This window comes from Dendrobates tinctorius, unplaced genomic scaffold (assembly GCF_039654945.1).
Source record: "Dendrobates tinctorius isolate UK_male_01 unplaced genomic scaffold, ASM3965494v1 ptg000098l, whole genome shotgun sequence".
NCBI classification, from domain to species: domain Eukaryota; kingdom Metazoa; phylum Chordata; class Amphibia; order Anura; family Dendrobatidae; genus Dendrobates; species Dendrobates tinctorius.
The window spans coordinates 21,894,422-21,912,488 of NW_027361766.1; the positions used below are offsets into that span (position 1 = coordinate 21,894,422).

At 41.8% G+C, this 18,067-nt stretch overlaps 1 protein-coding gene across 1 annotated transcript in view; it reads right to left on the bottom strand.

Annotated features, from left to right (window-relative positions):
* The window catches only part of BLACAT1 (BLACAT1 overlapping LEMD1 locus), a 109,697-nt gene extending 92,018 nt beyond the window's left edge, over positions 1-17,679 (bottom strand). Inside the window, exons 1-2 of the mRNA XM_073587215.1 lie at positions 17,524-17,679; positions 16,656-16,819 (exon numbers count right to left, since the gene is read on the bottom strand). The gene's annotated coding sequence lies outside the window, so the exon portion shown is untranslated. The remainder of the gene's footprint in view (positions 1-16,655; positions 16,820-17,523) is intronic.
* Between the last annotated feature and the right edge of the window lie 388 nt (positions 17,680-18,067).

An 18,067-nucleotide genomic window follows, 5' to 3' on the forward strand; every position in this document is an offset into this window, starting at 1 on the left:
TCTCCTTCTCTTACCAACTCCTTTCCCTCGGTTAGCCAGGCAGAAATAAAGCTAGCTCTGATGAGAATTAGTAACAGAGCCCGGATTATAAAGGGGAAAGGAATGGCTAACCAAGCTCAGCTATGAGAACAGGAATTTCCAACATGGCCGATTAACCCCTGTTCTGACTGGAGAAATAAACACATTTAATATGACTGAGAAGTGTATTTCTTCAGCACTGGAGTAGGAGCAATCAGACGCTGCAGTCTTCTGGCTCCACGCTGTCGTGGTAACCCCATGACAGTATGTGTGATATCCATGAAAAAAAATTATACCACACATACTGGAAACACGAACGTATGAAGGAGGCCTTAAATTGACTGCAGCAGAAGCCCCTAAAAGGGGTTATCCATCCTTCTCATATTGATCGTTTATCCTGTTCAGTGTTTACAGCAGTTTCCAGCTGGTTCATACTTGCAGTGTTGTATGGTTCACGTCAATGGAAGCCAAGCACCACAGCCTCTTCTAATAGTTGATCTGAAGAGGTGCCACCAGTCAGACCCCAAACATTTTTAGGCAATGTGCACATGCAGTTGTTCAAGAACTTTTAGCATCAGAAACTGAGCGGAAACTCTCCAAATCAACCAAACTTTTAAAAAACTTGATGTTTCTGCTCAGTGTCTTCTTCGAAATCTCAGCAAAAAGACTCAGTGTGCACTGGCAATTTATCAGCCACAATTATGAAGCAGCCACAAAAGCGCAGTTTTCTTAAGTTTGGCTGTACGCAGTGATATAGAGCCACACAAATCCTATATGACAAAATTGCATCTGACCAAGGAAATGTCATAAGAAGCCCCTAGTAAGGCAGACTTTGCCTTTTAGGCCTGAGATTTCAATCCTAGTTTAGCTGTATTGGTTTCTTTTGAGGAAGAAGGGGATTTTTAAGGGGTTGTCCCCTTTCAGAAAAGTTTATACTAAATGCAGAGTTAGTTATTTAAAAAAACCCTAAAACATTGCTTACCCTTCATGTGTCCAACACTGGCTGCTCTCCACCACTGTTCCAATCTATATTGCTTGGCAGCAGTAGTGACTTAATGTTGAGAACGCTGTAGCCAATAACTAAGCTCAGCGGCTCATGCACTCTACACAGGCAAACAGTGAGCTCAGTGATTGGCTGCAGCTCTGACGTGATGTAACCACCACAGCCAAACTACTCACACAGAGGCAGAGAAAAAGAGCTGAACCCTTGGAGGGTAAGTAATTCTTAAACAGAGGTTTTTTTTTATATAAAAAACAAACTATGCCATTAAGGTTTCTGAAAGGAACAATACCTTTAAGGCAAGCAATTCACGTCTTGCGGCGCAACGCATGGACTGGCCGTAGGTCTTCTGACCAGGGTGTGACAGCTTCATACATTTCTATGAAGCTGGCATGCTCGGGTCGGGAAACCCATTGCCAGTCTCTACATTGGGGTCTAATCGATTTGCAGAAACATCTAAATGTGCCCTTAGTGTATGTGCATGTAGCACGGCATGGGAGGAATAGCCGCAGGCGAGGAACTAGTCTCCTTTTACTCCCCAAAGCTACTTGAAAGTGAAGAGATGGCCGGGGGGACCAACACAATGAAAGGAGTCTACGGTACACAAGATGAGGTGCAAACAACAAATGGTAAATTTATTTAGAGGCAAGGAATGCAGTGTTCAGGAAAATGCAGAAACAGGGGTATGCAATGAAAACAGACAATTTACAAGGATAATATTCTCTAGCTGGGCCGTCAAACAGCACGGAGCACCAACTATCACAGCTCAGTGTATTTATCCAACTGGCAACTCAACACAGTAAAGCATTGTATAATGCTACACTAACTATAACCTATCTGGCCTTTGCTAACCTGGCCACACGGCTGCTGTGCTCTATCTATTGCAGCCTATCCTAAATCCTAGCAAGTGCACAGAAGAGGTTAACACTCCTAGTAGCATTGGTATCTCAGTCCATTCCCGAGGCCCCTGCAGCTTTGCAAGATTGTGTACACTTCTTCCTGGAAGCTCTGTGCAACGTGGTCTTTTCCTTGTGTACAGGTCCAGTGATGCTCCTAGAAATGGTGAATTCCCTCCTCTGGATTCCTTTCTTGTCTTTTCCTCGTGGCTCTTCACAGCAATATAGGCAAGCCACCTTGTTATCCCCAGAATAGTTTACAAAGTCTTTCCTTCACAGATCAGGCACATCTCATTCCTGCAGAAATCTCAGCTCTCTCTTCTCACACAGAAAAACAGCCCCTCCCCTCTTCAGTGCTGGCAGAAGAGACCAAAACAGTCTTTACCGCAGGGAAGCGCAGAATGTCCCACTGCTCTAACCAAGGGGGTGCTGTCTCTTAAAGTGGCAGCTTGTCTCTACGGTCCAAAGCAATGCCACCCCCTTACAAAAGTGTGGGTCTTGGCTGGGTGTTTGGTCTTGTGCGGGCATTATACCCATGCAGGCAGCATGTAGCTGATGGTGGGGCCTGGCCAAGACCATAGGTTCCACAGTTCAATAAGGGAGACCACCATTCAAAAATAAAGTCTTTACTGAACTGTAACTTGGCACAGCTTATATACAATGGATAGCCAGTACAAAGTCTTATGGTTGTGTTCTCTATATTATAGCGCTTTTTCCTTCAGAAGTATCCTTCCTTTGTAGTCTATTCCAGGGCTAGTGAGGTGCACTGTTTCGTCCTACTTCACCACAACACAACTGTAATGCTACAGTTCTGATCAGCAAGTATCCTTACCTGTTCAGCAGCTCTGCATCCTATTTCTTCCACTACTGGCTCCCTGGATCTACCACTTGGGACCCCCACTAGTCCCATGAACTCACTCCTGTTTAGGCCCATAATGTTCAGCATTACAAGCTTGGGTTTTGTGACTTGGAGTCCTACCAATGGACACTTATTGGGAAGACCGCTATTTCTTGTTAGTAACTTCTCTTTAGGATCTCGCTAACCTTGTCCTTAGGTCTCCTCTTTTGGCAGCGCTGCTCACTTAGTACTCCAAACATGAACACCCGAAATAGCAAGAAGCAGTCAATTGCCCGAACACTAACTACACTCACTATGGGCTGGTCACAAACAGTAGCTCTATTTTATCCTGTCACTACCTAAACTACTGTTAACTGTCTATCCCTATGCTACCTATCTTATACACTTACATGATCACATCCTACACTATACAGGGTGGGCCATTTATATGGATACACCCAAATAAAATGGAAATGGTTGGTGATATCAACTTCCTGTTTGTTGCACATTAGTATATGGGAGGAGGGAAACTTTTCAAGATGAGTGGTGACCATGGTGGCCATTTTTAAGTCGGCCATTTTGGACCCAACTTTATTTTTTACAATGGGAAGAGGGTCATGTGACACAACAAACTTATTGAGAATTTCACAATAAAAATAATGGTGTGCTTGGTTTTAATGTATCTTTATTCTTTAATAAATTATTTACAAGTTTATGACCACTTATAAAATGTGTTCAAAGTGCTGCCCATTGTGTTGGATTGTCACTGCATCCCTTTTCGCCCACTCTTGACACACTGATAGCAACCCATTTTTCCCATTTTATTTAGGCGCATCCATATAAATGGCCCACCCTGTACATTACTACACACTGTACATTACCACATTACAATATATACAAAAGACGCAAGACATAAGACATAATGCACGCTACACATAACACAATTGGTGTTTTCAGGGGTAGGAACGCGATACCATAGTCCACCACTCTTACACACAACATCTTTTTCAAGGGGATTCCGTTCCAAAAACTGAAAAAGCTCTCAGAAAATGCTCAAAATAATAAACATATGCTTTTTTTTATGTAAAAACAACTTGCTGTTCAGGTTTTTGAGCTTCTTTTAACCGCTCAGGTTTCCGAAGACGCTAAGTGGTGAAAAGCAGTGGGTTCACCTTTCTTCTTTCACTATATACTTTACAATATAAGTCACTGGGAAGGCTCCAATGTTATTGAGCATATTGCGACAACTTCGCTTCAACAACCGCTAGGAGTTTCATCATTATTCAAGGGAATTTAAAAAAAATGAAAATACCAGTTAAAAATGGCCCAGAATGCAGAAAACGCTAATAAAAAAATCAGAGACATCGAAAAAATCGCACAAATAAACATTGCAAAAGACAATTCAAGAAAAAATAGCCAGCGTTTCCTGCACCGTCTTCATTTTAAAACATATGGTTTGTTCAGTAACCTCAAAAAGATATTGTAAGCAAATACCTTTAAAGGAGTTTCTGGGCTTAGAAGCAATTTATGTGACTGCAGATTGGTAAGTTGTGACAGCGTGCCTTGTGCACACAGTCAGGATTTCCCTCTATTTCCAGCATGAGTGAGCTCTCACATGACTGCAAGAATGTGATCTGTGACCACTCCTAGGCTGAAGATAGATAGGAAAAAATGTACATCGCATACTTGTGGTCACATGACTGCCCACTCTCACTGTTATCACAATGGAGCGCAGTGTCACAGTCTTATAGACTGTAAGGAAATTTCTATTGAGCTTCTAAAATCCGTCTTAAAGACAAATTCCTAGCTATAGTTTAATTTATTAAATGTGTGTATTTATGCATGTAATGTACTGTGAGAGTATTACTTTAATTTACTCATCTACCGACACTCTTTGGAGCCTCGTTCTGGCACTCCATAGGCTTACATTGTAAAAGCCACGTCCAGAGTCTACTAGACTGGGGGCGGCAAGGGAAGTAATGACCGCGTTCGCAGAGGTAGAGATCGGGCCCATGTGGGAGGGGGCCTGCCGATGCCAACGCAAACCTCAACTGGCTGAAGTGTATTGCGGTGCTGAGACCTGTCAGGTCTATGAGCAGGCCAGTTAGAGGCAAGCAGCTGACGTCAGCGTGCAAGTGACTGGGGGCGCATGGAAGTGATGTAATTTGCTCCTGTTGCTTGCACACTGAAATTAGCTGCTGGTTTCAGAAGAGGACACTATGCGGAGGGGAAGCGCAGGAAAGGTGAGTATAATTGTTTATTTTTTTCAATGCATTAAAGAACAACGGCAGAACTGGGGACACATACCAGGATGGGGAATTATACCAGGATGGGGCCCAGGATAAGGGATGTATACTGTGCTTAAGGTGGGTTTTTGCCCCCGGTGGCCATTAGGATTATTGCACTGTGGTGTTGTTTGTTCTAAGTTTGACCCCGGTGGGGGTGAGCGTCATTGCACTCTTGTTTCTTCAGTTAAGTGCATATGATTATAATACAGGTGTGATTGCTGGCTCTGCTATAAAAGAGTCACAGGTGTTGCAATCAGTTTTGGTGATAGTGTTCATTTCAACCATCCTTAGTGGAGGAAGGAGCTGGAGAGCGTTCCTTGCAGCACTGTCTTAGCCCTGATGTGGAAGGAGTCATAGAGGATTTCCTTGTAGCTCTGACAGAGCTTGGTGGCAGCGATTCAGGAGGAGAGCTGCATTCAGGTGGTGGACTCTGTTGCCAGGAGCAAATGCAACAGAGTAAAGCTAAGTTGTGTTTCCCTGTTTGTGTTTTTCCTTAGTGTGCATTAGTACGGCGGTGGGGCCAGTGCCTGCGCCACCTAGCTTCCTAGCAAGGGATAGGTGTAGGGTGTGCTAGGGCGACAGGTTCATGATCGGCACCCGGTGCGGAACCGGCATAAGGAACGTTAGGAGTGTTAGGGACACTGACTCAGGGGAATGCAGGAGATCTCCACATCCCCTTTTGCTATCGCAGGGCCCACCGTTGTAACTGTTTCCCTACCCCTTGTCTTGTCGTTTTAGTTACCGGCCTGCGAGCCGTGTCACACAGGACAGTATCATATGCCGCGTCCTGTTGTTTTAGTTACCGGCCTGCTGGTCGCATCACACAGGACGGGTCCACGTGACAGCCACTCAAGATTGGAGACACCTGTGATGCTAATTTGTGGACACACCTTAATTTAACATGTTCCTTTTGTCAAATTATTTTCAGGGGTACCATCAGTTCTGTTAAGGCCTATTTCATGAGTTTTATTTTTTAAAATATTCTGTGGAATCATGGTTGAAAAGCAATGTCTGACTTTCATTTGTTAATTTTCATAGATTTTTTATTTATTATTACTTTTGTCAGATTCAAGTTATTTCTGTGACCATTGGGTTTTTCTGTCAGTAAGCGAGGGCTACCAACAATTTTGACCACATGTGTGTGTGTGTGTATGTATATATATATATATATATATATATATATATATATATATATATATATACACAGCTTTGACAAAAATTAAGAGACCACTGCACAGTTTTATAAAAATTAGCTTCTCTACATGTCTGACAGCCATTTCATTCCAGTGTCAGTTGAATTCCAACCAGAGGACATCTCATTCTACTTATTGTGCTTCTGATTAGGTGATCACCTGAGCCAAATCTTATTTAACGAAGGAAAGTATAAAAAACCCTGCTGTGGTGTTCATCATCGTCTTGCAATAGGACAAGCTGGATGGTAAACCAAGTGCTGGTGATATCCCAAAAGTAATAGGAATGAAAAGAATAACTTTTAACCATTCCAAAGGAGTTGAAAAGAAAAGTCTTTAGTGACGAAAAGAAGGGCTCAATTCTGGCTTTACTAGCAGAGAGATACAGTGAGCATCATGTTGCCTCCATCCTTAAAATTTCTAAGAAGGCAGTCCATAAGAGCAAGGTCAAGGAAAACAAAGCTACGGATCGGCAGAGGGCGAAACCGTCATTATATTCTAATCGAATGTCGCTCAGTAACCGCAGGATGACATCAAGTAACCTACAAAAGGAATGGTAAATGGCAGCTGGGGTGAAGTGCACGGCAAAAATAGTTCATAACAGGCTCCTAGAGGCAGGGCTCAAGTCATGTAAAGCTAGAAAAAGGCCTTTCATCAATAAGAAGCAAAGGAGAGCCAGGCTGAAGTTTGCCAAAGACCATAAGGATTTGACCCTAGAGGACTGAAGTAAGGTAATCTCCTCTGATGAGTCTAATTTTCATCTTTGCCTAACACCTGGTCATCTAATGGTTAGACGGAGACCTGGAGAGTGTCTTGCACCCACTGTGAAATTTGGTGGAGGATCGGTGATGATCTGGGGATGCTTCAGCGAGGCTGGAATTGGGCAGGTTAATCTTTGCGATGGACGAATGAATCAAGCAGCATACAAGGTTATCCTGGAAAAACAGTTGATTCCTTCTGCTCAGGCAATGTTCCCCAACTCTGAGGACGGGTTTTTCCAGCAGGACAATGCGCCATGCCACACAGCTTGGTCAATCAATGTGTGGATGAAGGACCACCACATCAAATCCCTGTCATGGCCAGCCCAATCTCCAGACCTGAACCCCATTGAAAACCTCTGGAATGTAATCAAGACGAAGATGGATAGTCACAAGCCATTAAACAAAGAATAACTGCTTAAATTTTTGTACCAGTAGTAGCATAAGGTCACTCAAAAGCAGTGTGAAAGACAGGTGGAAAGCATGCCAAGACGCATGAAAGCTGTGAATAAAAATCATGGTTAGTCCACAAAATATTGATTTCTGAACTCTTCATGAGTTAAAACATTAGTATTATTGTTTCTAAATGATTTTGAACTTGTTTTCTTAGCATTATTTGAGGTCTGCAAGCACTGCATTTTTTTTGTTATTTTGACCACTTCTCATTTTCTGAAAATAAACACAACATTTAGTCCTTGGAAATTCGAAGACATGTTGTCAGTAGTTTATATAATAAAATTTTACTCAAAAATATACCTATAAAGAAAAAAATCAGACAAACTGAAAATTTTGCAGTGGTCTCTTAATTTTTGTCAGAACTGTATGCTAGAATCTGATGGGGGGGCAGGTCCAAATCTTGCATGGGGCCTCATCAACAATAGTTACGCTACTGGGCGTGCCTCACTCATCGGACACTAGTTACGCCACTAGAGTGGTTCTGCCCAGGGATATGCATAATGACTACATCACCGCCATTCCCAGCTCAGAAACTGGTGAATCCTTGCAGTTAGCAGTGCGTGCACTGGGGAGATTCATAGTGACTGCAGACTTATTTTAAAGTGGACAACCCCTTTAATAAATTCACACTATATCATTTGCATATATACACATGTAATAAAAAAATACAGATGCTTCCTTAATGTTGAGTGTGTTAGCGTAAGATATGTCTAATATCTTTATCACTCCAAAGCTCCAGAAAGTGGAACCTAAATCAGCAGTGGTCCGGCATAGATTTGTCCTCTAATTTATGACCCTCAGTCACACAGCTAAGTCTGCATTTATTGGCTGCAGGTTTTGCATGTGACGACATAACATCGTCACAGCAGGAGGGGATCGCTGATACAGAAGGGGAATTATAAGCTTTTATTATTTTATGGCATTTTGTCCCTTGGTCAATATTTCTGGATCCCAGACAATAGCTTTAATGCATGCAATTTGCCCGGCAAATGATGCCAAAATAGTCAGAATCCAGTATATATGAGTAACCCTGTAACTAGTGTGGCGCCCCCAGGAGTAAGGCCGCCACAATGGCATTGCCTTCCTCCAGGGAGGGTGATGTCATGCTTGGAAGCAAGGAAGGGTCTCTCTAGCAGTTAATCATTTACATGCAACACGTTCCCACTCCAGGCCAGCAGAGGGAGCTCTGAACCAGGATTGGGGGAGGAGCACACTCTGAGGGCCAGGAAGGGAAATAGTTAGTTAGTGTGAAGAGGGCAACGAGTGTAGACATGTGGAGAGAAGCTGGAGGTTGAGCTGAGGACAGAGAGCTCCCTCCTAGAGATAGCGCATGATCTGGAGCCTGGTCTCCACGGTTGTATGGATACTGAAGGTCCTGCAACAGAAACCAGAGGAGTAGGAAGCTGTAAATGCTCTATTCCCACCTAAGACTCGGAGGCACAACAGCGACGGGTGAGCCAAGAGAGATAGAGGGCTACAGCTGTCTGCCATGCGAGGTAGTTCTAAGAGAAGATAAGAAGGAGGAACTTCAGTGTAACATAGTACTGGATGTACCTCAAACCAGCGCTAGGAAGGAGACTACACAACCCATCTGATAGAGAGATACCTGAGTTGCTTCCAGGCTAGCCTGCTCCTGTGCCATCTGTAATCAGGACCCTGGACTGCGTTTGCCAAGTAAAGGTAAAGAAACTGCACCCTATTGTGTCCTTGCCTCCTTCCCGCAACATCCTCAGCACTGCTACATCTCTGTGCCAAACACTGCACCTTCTTCCTAACCCTCTATCTACACTGCCCTGGGACTACAGCCCTGCCTGTGGAGGGCTACAACATCATAGCTGCACTACACCATCAGTCCCAGTGGATCTGCATGCAGCGTCGGCTTAACACCTTCCTTGCCAAACACCACAGGTGGCGTCACGAATCATTCATTTATAAACTTATTTCAACCACTCAACCCCTTCATATGGGCGCCCAGGACCACGGACCGGGTCACCGCTGCTGTGACATTCCCATCTGAGAGACCGGCCCGGTACCGAGTACCCCACAGCCCTGGGAGGGCGACCCACTAGTATAAAACTTAATATGAGGTACACGGCTCACTATCCAGTAACCAGTATAATGTACCAAGCCTTTTTATCTACAGCAATTTTTTATTTTCAGAAAATATTTTATAGGACTTGCTAATACACGTAAAGCCACTTCTGTGCCCAGTGACATGCATATCCAAACCTCTGGCAACTCATTGTATCATGTCCATTTATATAAATGGATGCATGCAATAAATATACAATAAATTTAGTCTCGACATGGTAAATGATATACCATACATAAAATATAATGCCCAATGCGTACATACATGTATAATCAGTATTCTAGGGACCTTTGATATATCCAGTGCCCATTCTCCTGTAGCCTGTTATTTTACATTGGGATCTTACAATGCAAGAAAAGCTCTGTTTTCACTAGCTAAACTTGTATGACAGAAAGACTAAGTCATCTAGTCAAAAAAAAGTTGCATTACGTGTACTACCCATTACTAATCACTACTTTTGGTGAAAGAAAATTGTTATCTGATAACAGGTGCAAGTAATACAACTTGCACCTGTTGACAGCCAGTCTGATATTTCTTCTCATTTCCATTTCTCAACATTCATTTGACCAATGACTCTAAGATATAGCACCTGGGACTCAGGAGCCGTACATGGGCCCTTAATGTGCAGCTCTCGGCTATCTGCCAGCTTGGTGCCTATCATAGGTCCAGCAAACAGCTACGTAGAGAAGTTCTCCAGGTGGTGACTTTTGTGAGTAGATCTGGATGCACATAAACTGGTGGGAAAAAAATGTGATAATTATAGTAAGCTGGAGATGGCATGACATGGCCAGAGGGGTGGTTGGTGCTGGATGCAATAGTATGGAGGGAGTGCTTGATGTAAGAATATCGAAAGGGGGTTAATTGATAACCCCATGGATGCAAGCAGAGAAGCACAAGATTTCAGTGTGCTTTCTGTGGGTCCACTTGGCGGTCATCATACCGGTAATGGCGGATCCGGGTTACACTTCGATTTGTATGTGTTTGGGTGGTTAGGGGGTTGAGGTGGCACTGTATATGTCTCACAACATCTCTGAGACTTAAATGTGGCTCGCGAAGTAATAGAGTTTGGGGACTTTAAGGCCACACTCAGATTTCCGTGAATCAGATACGTGTTCCTTCAGTTATCTTCAAGTATCCATTAAAGTGTAGGGTGTTATTAACATGTCAGTGTTTTTTGGTAGACTGAGTACCCCCAAAAAAAATCACAGAGACATCCATTATGGGTCAAAATTATGCATACAAGTCTACATAACATACATAGTAACATAACATAGTAACATAACATAGTAACATAGTTTTGAAGGCTGAAGGAAGACCTTATGTCCATCTAGTTCAGCCTATTTTTAGTGCAGCTGTTCTGCATTGTTGATCCTGGGGAAGACAAAAAACCCACAGAGTAAAAGCCAATTTACTCCATAGGGAAAAAAATTCCTTCCCCTAAGCTGGGTCAACCATCTACCTATAATATTCTGTTATTCGTAATCTTCTATACTGTTACTCACAAGAAAAGCATCCATTCCTTTCTTAAATTCATTCAGTGAGTTGGCCATCACCACTTCCTCAGGAAGAGAATTCCAGAGCCTCACTGCTCTTACCGTGAAGAACCCTCTTCTATGCAGGTGCAGAAATTGTCTTTCCTCCAAACGAAGAGAATGCCCCCTTGTTCTTGTCACAGTCCTTGGTACAAACAGTTCATTGGAGAGATCTCTGTATTGCTCTCTGATATACTTGTACATATATATTAAGTCTCCCCTAAGTCTTCTCTTTTCTAGAGTAAATAGACCTAATTTTGATAACCTTTCTGGGTATTGTAGTGAACCAACTCCATTTATCATTTTAGTAGCCTGCCTTTGAACCCTTTCAAGTTCAGTAATGTCTTTCTTGAGCACCGGCGTCCAAAACTGCACACAATACTCTAAGTGTGGTCTGACGAGTGATTTGTACAGAGGGAGAATTATGTTTTCATCTCGTGTCCCCAGACCTCTTATAATGCATCCCTTGACCCTATTTGCTTTGGTGGCAGCTGCCTGACACTGGGCACTCCAATTTAGCTTCTTATTGACTAAGATGCCTAAGTCTTTTTCCATGTCTGATTTCCCCAGCAGTTTCCCATTTAGTAAGTAATTGTAGCATCTGTTTCTCCTTCCCATGTGCATAACCTTACACTTATCTGTGTTAAATCTCATTTGCCATTTTTCAGCCCAATTCTCCAATTTACTCAAATCTGTCTGTAGTTGCAAACTGTCCTCCTTTGTGTTAACTACCTTACATAGTTTTGTATCATCTGCAAATATTGATATTTTAATGTGTAAGCCATCCACTAGATCATTAATACATATATTAAATAGTAGGGGGTCCAATACAGAACCCTGTGGTACCCCACTAGTAACCCTGGCCCAATCTGAGTATGCACCATTAATAACCACTCTTTGTTTTCTATCCCTAAGCCAGCTACCTACCCATCTACACACATTTTCCCCTAGCCCAAGCTTTCTCATCTTACTTACCAATCTTTTATGTGGGACAGTGTCAAATGCTTTAGAGAAGTCGAGATAAATGACATCCAATGATTCTCCTTGGTCCATTTGAGAGCTTACATCCTCATAGAAGCTGATCAGGTTAGTTTGACAGGAGCGATCCTTCATAAATCCATGTTGATATGGAATTAAACATTTATTAACATTGAGATATTCCATAATGATATCCCTTAGAAACCCTTCAAAAATTTTACCCACAACAGATGTTAAGCTTACTGGCCTATAGTTTCCAGGTTCCCTTTTACACCCCTTTTTGAATATTGGTACCACATTTGCTTGCCGCCAATCAAAAGGAACGGACCCTGTTTCTATAGAGTCTTTAAATATAAGGAATAGAGGCCTGTCTATCACATTACTTAACTCCCTTAATACCCGGGGCCGAGAAAATCACAGACAGCACACCAATGGCATCATTATATAGAGCATGGGCTGTTCATAATTAAAAGTGTATTGTATAATAGAGTTACAATTTAATTATTTTTTCATATGTGAAAAATCACTGATGAAACACTGATCGTATAAAGTGGCACACTGACCAAACGCTGCTGAAACTCGCATGAAAAACATTGGTGGACAACTGGACAACAGTCCATGTTATTTACAATTTGATCAAGATCGTGGATGTTTGAATGACGCCTAGGGCTACGTTCCCACCATGAGCTTTTGGTGAGTTTTTGTTTTTTTCTTGCACCTTTTCTGCACCCATTAAGTGAAATAGGTGACTTGCATTTTTTCGAAAACATGCAGCGTAAACACCTCACCAAAAACTCATCGTGGGAATGTAGCCTAAGATCGTGTTTTTCTTTCTTTTCTGACTACTTAACAAATAGTTTCCTATGAGTTCAAATATAAGGCTATGTGCACACGGTGCGGATTCTGCTGCGGATCCGCAGCGTTTCTGGCCCTGTGGGTCTGCAGCGCGTTGTACAGTACCATTGTTTGCAATGGTAAAACCAAAAACGCTGTTCACATGCTGCGGATTTTTCTGTGGGTTACAATCCGCAGCATGTCAGTTCTTTGTGCGGATTCCACTGCGGTTTCACACCTTCACCATTGTGAGGTGTGAAATCGCAGGGCTAAACCGCAGGCTAATCCCCAGGTAAACCGCAAGTCTTTTGACCTGAGATTTTACCTGTGGATTTTTACAAATCCGCGCGGAAAAATCCGCAGGACAAAAATCTACGTGTGCACATAGCCTAAGTAAGAAATTACCGGTACTTTTTTAATCAGGCACACACATAAATAGAAAAAAAAACCTTGCAAAATCTCCAGCATGGAAGTAATAATATTTGTGCCAGCTCATATCTTTTCTTATATGCACAGTGGTAATTTAATATTCCTGGTAGGAGGGGGAAGATTCCTTTAGATCCTCGATAAATACTCCTTGTGTAACATAATATATCATTTTCATTCATCTGCAGTGTATACCTCTTGACTATATAGATTTCCTGCCTTACTGAAAACTAGCTTTAAGGGGAATATAAATTCAATATTCTTTGCTTTGATCCATACTATAAATACATCCAGGATCTACTAGAAGCTTGAAGCAAATTTACAGAAGAGTGTTTCATACATATATGAGTCCCGGTGGGAACAGTGATGACAATGTCTGGAAAGCTGGGAATATGTTGGTGGTATATAATGAATAAAAAATAGAATATACATACAATATATATACATATATAAGCGCTGGTCTCAAACATGTTCATTTTGGTGTTTACATTATGACCCTAAAGTTACTTTACACTACAAGATTATTGCAAAGAAGGATGCCGATTACCCTGCCGATTATGAACAAGTAAAATGTTTGTTCATTGGTTGGTTTTCCTCAGCACAAAAGATCATCGTTCTTGGCAATGAATTCTCCTTTTGAAATAGGATTCAAACTGAACTATGGAAGTCTATGTGCACTGAACATTCTATTACTGATCCCTCAATATGCATTGCTTACTTTGGTTTGCCTATGTAAACTGGCTATTAAATGACCACCGAATTGTAAAGGTCTACTGATCGGGAGTCGTTTTGTGTTGACGATTAATCTGTGTAAACAGACCCCATGTCCTAGCATAACAACTAGTTGGGATTTACTGGAGTAAATTGGCTCATGATTGCACCTCGTATTACACTTGTACTAGGTTGGCCATTTAGAAAATTGACTGTTTAATACTGAAGAAGCATACTAATTGTAGGCATTGTAACATAAATCTATTTATCTATGTAAATACTTCTCTTTCTTGGATTAATACTACTCCTCTCCCACATGGGTGTCTTTGGATACCTCGTCTCAGGGTACTTGACTCCGATCCTCACAAGATCTCCTTCTATACTCCCCTCTTATCTCCTCTTCCCACAATCGCATACAAGATTTTGTCCCAGGCATCACCTCTACTCTTGAACACTCTACCCCAACATATAAGACTATCGCCAACCATTGGAAACCAAAGAACCTGAAGACCTACCTCTTCCGACAAGCCTGCAACCTGCAGTAACCACTGATCAACCAAACCGCTGCACAACCAGCTCTGCCCTCACCTACTGTATCCTCACCCATCCCTTGTAGCTTGTGAGCCCTCGCGGGCAGGGTCCTCTCTCCTAATGTACCAGTCGTGACTTGTATCATTTAAGATTACTGTCCTTGTTTTTATTATGCATACCCCTCCTCACATGTAAAGCGCCATGGAATAAATGGTGCTATAATAATAATACCAGTCTTCAAAAGCTTTTCCCAAAATGAGGAAGCATAATCCTTTTCACTAAATGAATTGACAGCACTCTGAAGATTTAATGCTGTCGAGAATGTATATTTTATGTATATTTTTCATGTTGCATTCCATTTCTTTTCATTGTGGTGCACTCAATTTTCTTGTGGCAGAAAGTCTTCGCGCTATAAGGCAATTGATTGCACCACTTCAGCTTTGGAAAGGGCATCAACATATAAGCCTGAAACTTTGTATACAATGTCATGGTGCAACGAAGGCAGTGAAAAATAAAAATTACATATGTTGTCTCTTCATCTGGTATCTAAGTAAATAGTATCTGTATCTAGACACTAATCAATGAAGAAATTACCTTCATTAAAAAAATATATATATCTAATATACACCTGTTAGAGGAGTCACTCAGTTCAAATCTCCAGGCAAGAAGAATAACATCTCCAGAAAAAAATAAAATGGCTTATACCAGACTGTTGTTCCATGAACAGAATACAGGCTGCAATATAGTGACTTGTTATCAGGAGAATGGATGTCAATGGTGCTTCCCTAAGCCTGCAAACTTGTTATTGGATTGCTATTTATGTTGGATCCAAATTGATTTTCTGTTCCCTAATCTGGAAAACCAGAGAATCCATCATCAATACAATAATTTAACAGCCTTTATAGACTAGACTTTTCATTGAAAAAATCTTACTTGTGTATGTTTACTTTTATATGAAGATAGTCTCCGCTGATCCTACCAAGAGGTACTGTACAATCGTCAAGCATCTGTCAAAGTTAACCCAAGCCTAAGTACATGTGACATGATTGGTGAGATCTTTGACAGGTGCATGACAGCAACACTTGAATGGCTCCATCTGTACATTTGGCTACCTTCATGGAGACACTTGGATAGTTGTAAGCACTTGGACAGTAGTCATCTACACACTACTTCCTGAACTAGGGCTACAAAACAGAAATTATGATACCTAACATTACTTGTGTCAAAAGTCAAAGAGCATTTAACCTGTCCATGAGATCTGTTATGGGCACATACATATAATATTAATGAAATATCCATATTATATTAGGAATATTCTGACCAGGAATGGACTACGATGATACTAGAAGCATAAATCCACAGCCCTTGTCCTAAGCTGCACCCCCATCTCTTTCATGTCCTATAGTCTACTGTCTCTCCTCCCTCTCTGACCATGAATACATTGGCCTTTCTGCCACTCTTGGGTTGTCCTTAACCCTTACCTAGGCCTCTATTCTTAGCAATTGTGGCAATGGAGTCTATTGTCTGTGCCATCATTTTCCACCAAATAATTACAGCATGTTCCATTGTGATTTAGCGTCATTATTTCGTACTGACCGGCTAAAGCAACGTTTTGCATGCACAGCTTCTGGACATACGGTATAGGGTGTAACGTACATAGATAGCACAGTAATATTCCCATAGCAGCAGAGGGATGCATTAGTTTAACTATTTCATAGCCTTTAAACACTAGAAAGAAGAGCGGAAAATGCAATCTACTTTCTTTATGGATGATCACCGTTTACCCTACTCTTTCTCCCACCCTGCGTGTCTGGATTTTGAACACTCCATCTTTTAGGCTCACTTGCTACCCTCTCACTGCTCCATTTCTGTCTCCCTCCATTTGCGCTTTCCCTCTGTTATGAGACGGCAGGATGGTCTGCGCATTTCACCCTCTGATCTGCTGCTTTACTCCTTCACTGCCATAAGATACAACAATACAGTGGAAACTCCAGCAATTGTTAGACCTCTATGCGACCCACAAGCTGCTCCCCTCTTCTTCCCTCCATATCTCTTTCCAATTTTTCTTTTTCTTTTAATATAATTATGTTGTAAATACGATACTTACAGGTTCCTGTATTCAAGCTCTGCCAGGTCCGTGTCTGCCCCCCTTCTCTCTTTGTCCCTCTGTGGCTGCAGAATTTCTCGTGTTGTGCTCCCTTCCGCTTGATCCGATTTTACAAAACAGTGGTCCCCCCTGTTTAATAAGGAGGGACTGAATAAGGTGGGAACCTAGAAGGAATACAAAAAAGATGTCACAAGTCCCTCTAACAAGCATGGTACTGACTTCCACCAAAAAATAAAAAATAAAAAATCATACACACCAGAACTATGGTGGGATCTGTAGGGGTTTGTCTCATTTTTTTAAAGATGGAAACAAGGGTGAACCTTTCTAAGTACAGGACAAAAATCAAGGTTGAGAGGTTGAGAACACAAGGTCTTGAGAGGTTTCCTTAGGAGTTAGAAGTCAATTTACACTACTTCCCACTTGAGCTTGTTGTTGTGTCAGTCACTCTCAGGAGTTACAGATATAGGGGGGCTGTCTGGCACTTGTATAGTAGTAAATTACTATTACACAAATGTGCTTGTATACAGTATATGCATTTTAAGAAAAGGTATGTAAGGCCTGGACACATAGACTCTGTAGTCTGACAAAGTATACATATAATCCTGCATATACATAAATGCCCGCAAGGATCTTCACAATCCGTTGCAATAGGTACTATATATATATATATATATATATATATATATATACGTATGTATGTATACATGTATATATGTGTACGTCTATATTATATATATATATTCAGACATACAAATATTTGCTAGGCGCACAAAGACTCACATGCATGATGTCACACATCAGGAGGGCTCTTGCATGCACACAATCGCACACTTCTCCCACAGAGGCAGAGATACTGAGACCCCCCTACCTTTGTGATGCTCTCTGCAGATTCTCAGCTCTATGTCACAGCTCTGGGATCCCTCACTAAGGAAAACCCACATATGTACAGGATAAGAGCGGTGAGGGCTGGACAGAACAATGTGAATAACCAGTAGATGGTAGAGCGGAAGATAAGGAGAAAGGGCAGTGAGAAGGCAGGTGAGGAGCGGGTGGGTTTCCTCATGCACAAGAAGGGAGTGAGGGGGGCAGTGAAGGTAATAGGAGAGGGGGAGTGAGGGAGGGTGGATGGTCTATGTCACAATACTTCCCAGAGGAAAAGCCTCGGAAAGATGCCACTAACCCATTCAGTACTGAGCTTGAATACAGTTTAAGACCTATATCGGGGTTTTTGATCAGTACATGATCAGATTAGGTAGCGTCCCAGAATAGAACAAAAAACAGGAATTATACAAATCATTTTGTATATGTTGTATTTTCCACCATGCACCTTGCAGTTCTTTATCTCTCGCAATGGTTCCGATCACCAAATGTACATCACACATCTAATCAATGAATGAAACTTTGATCCTTAT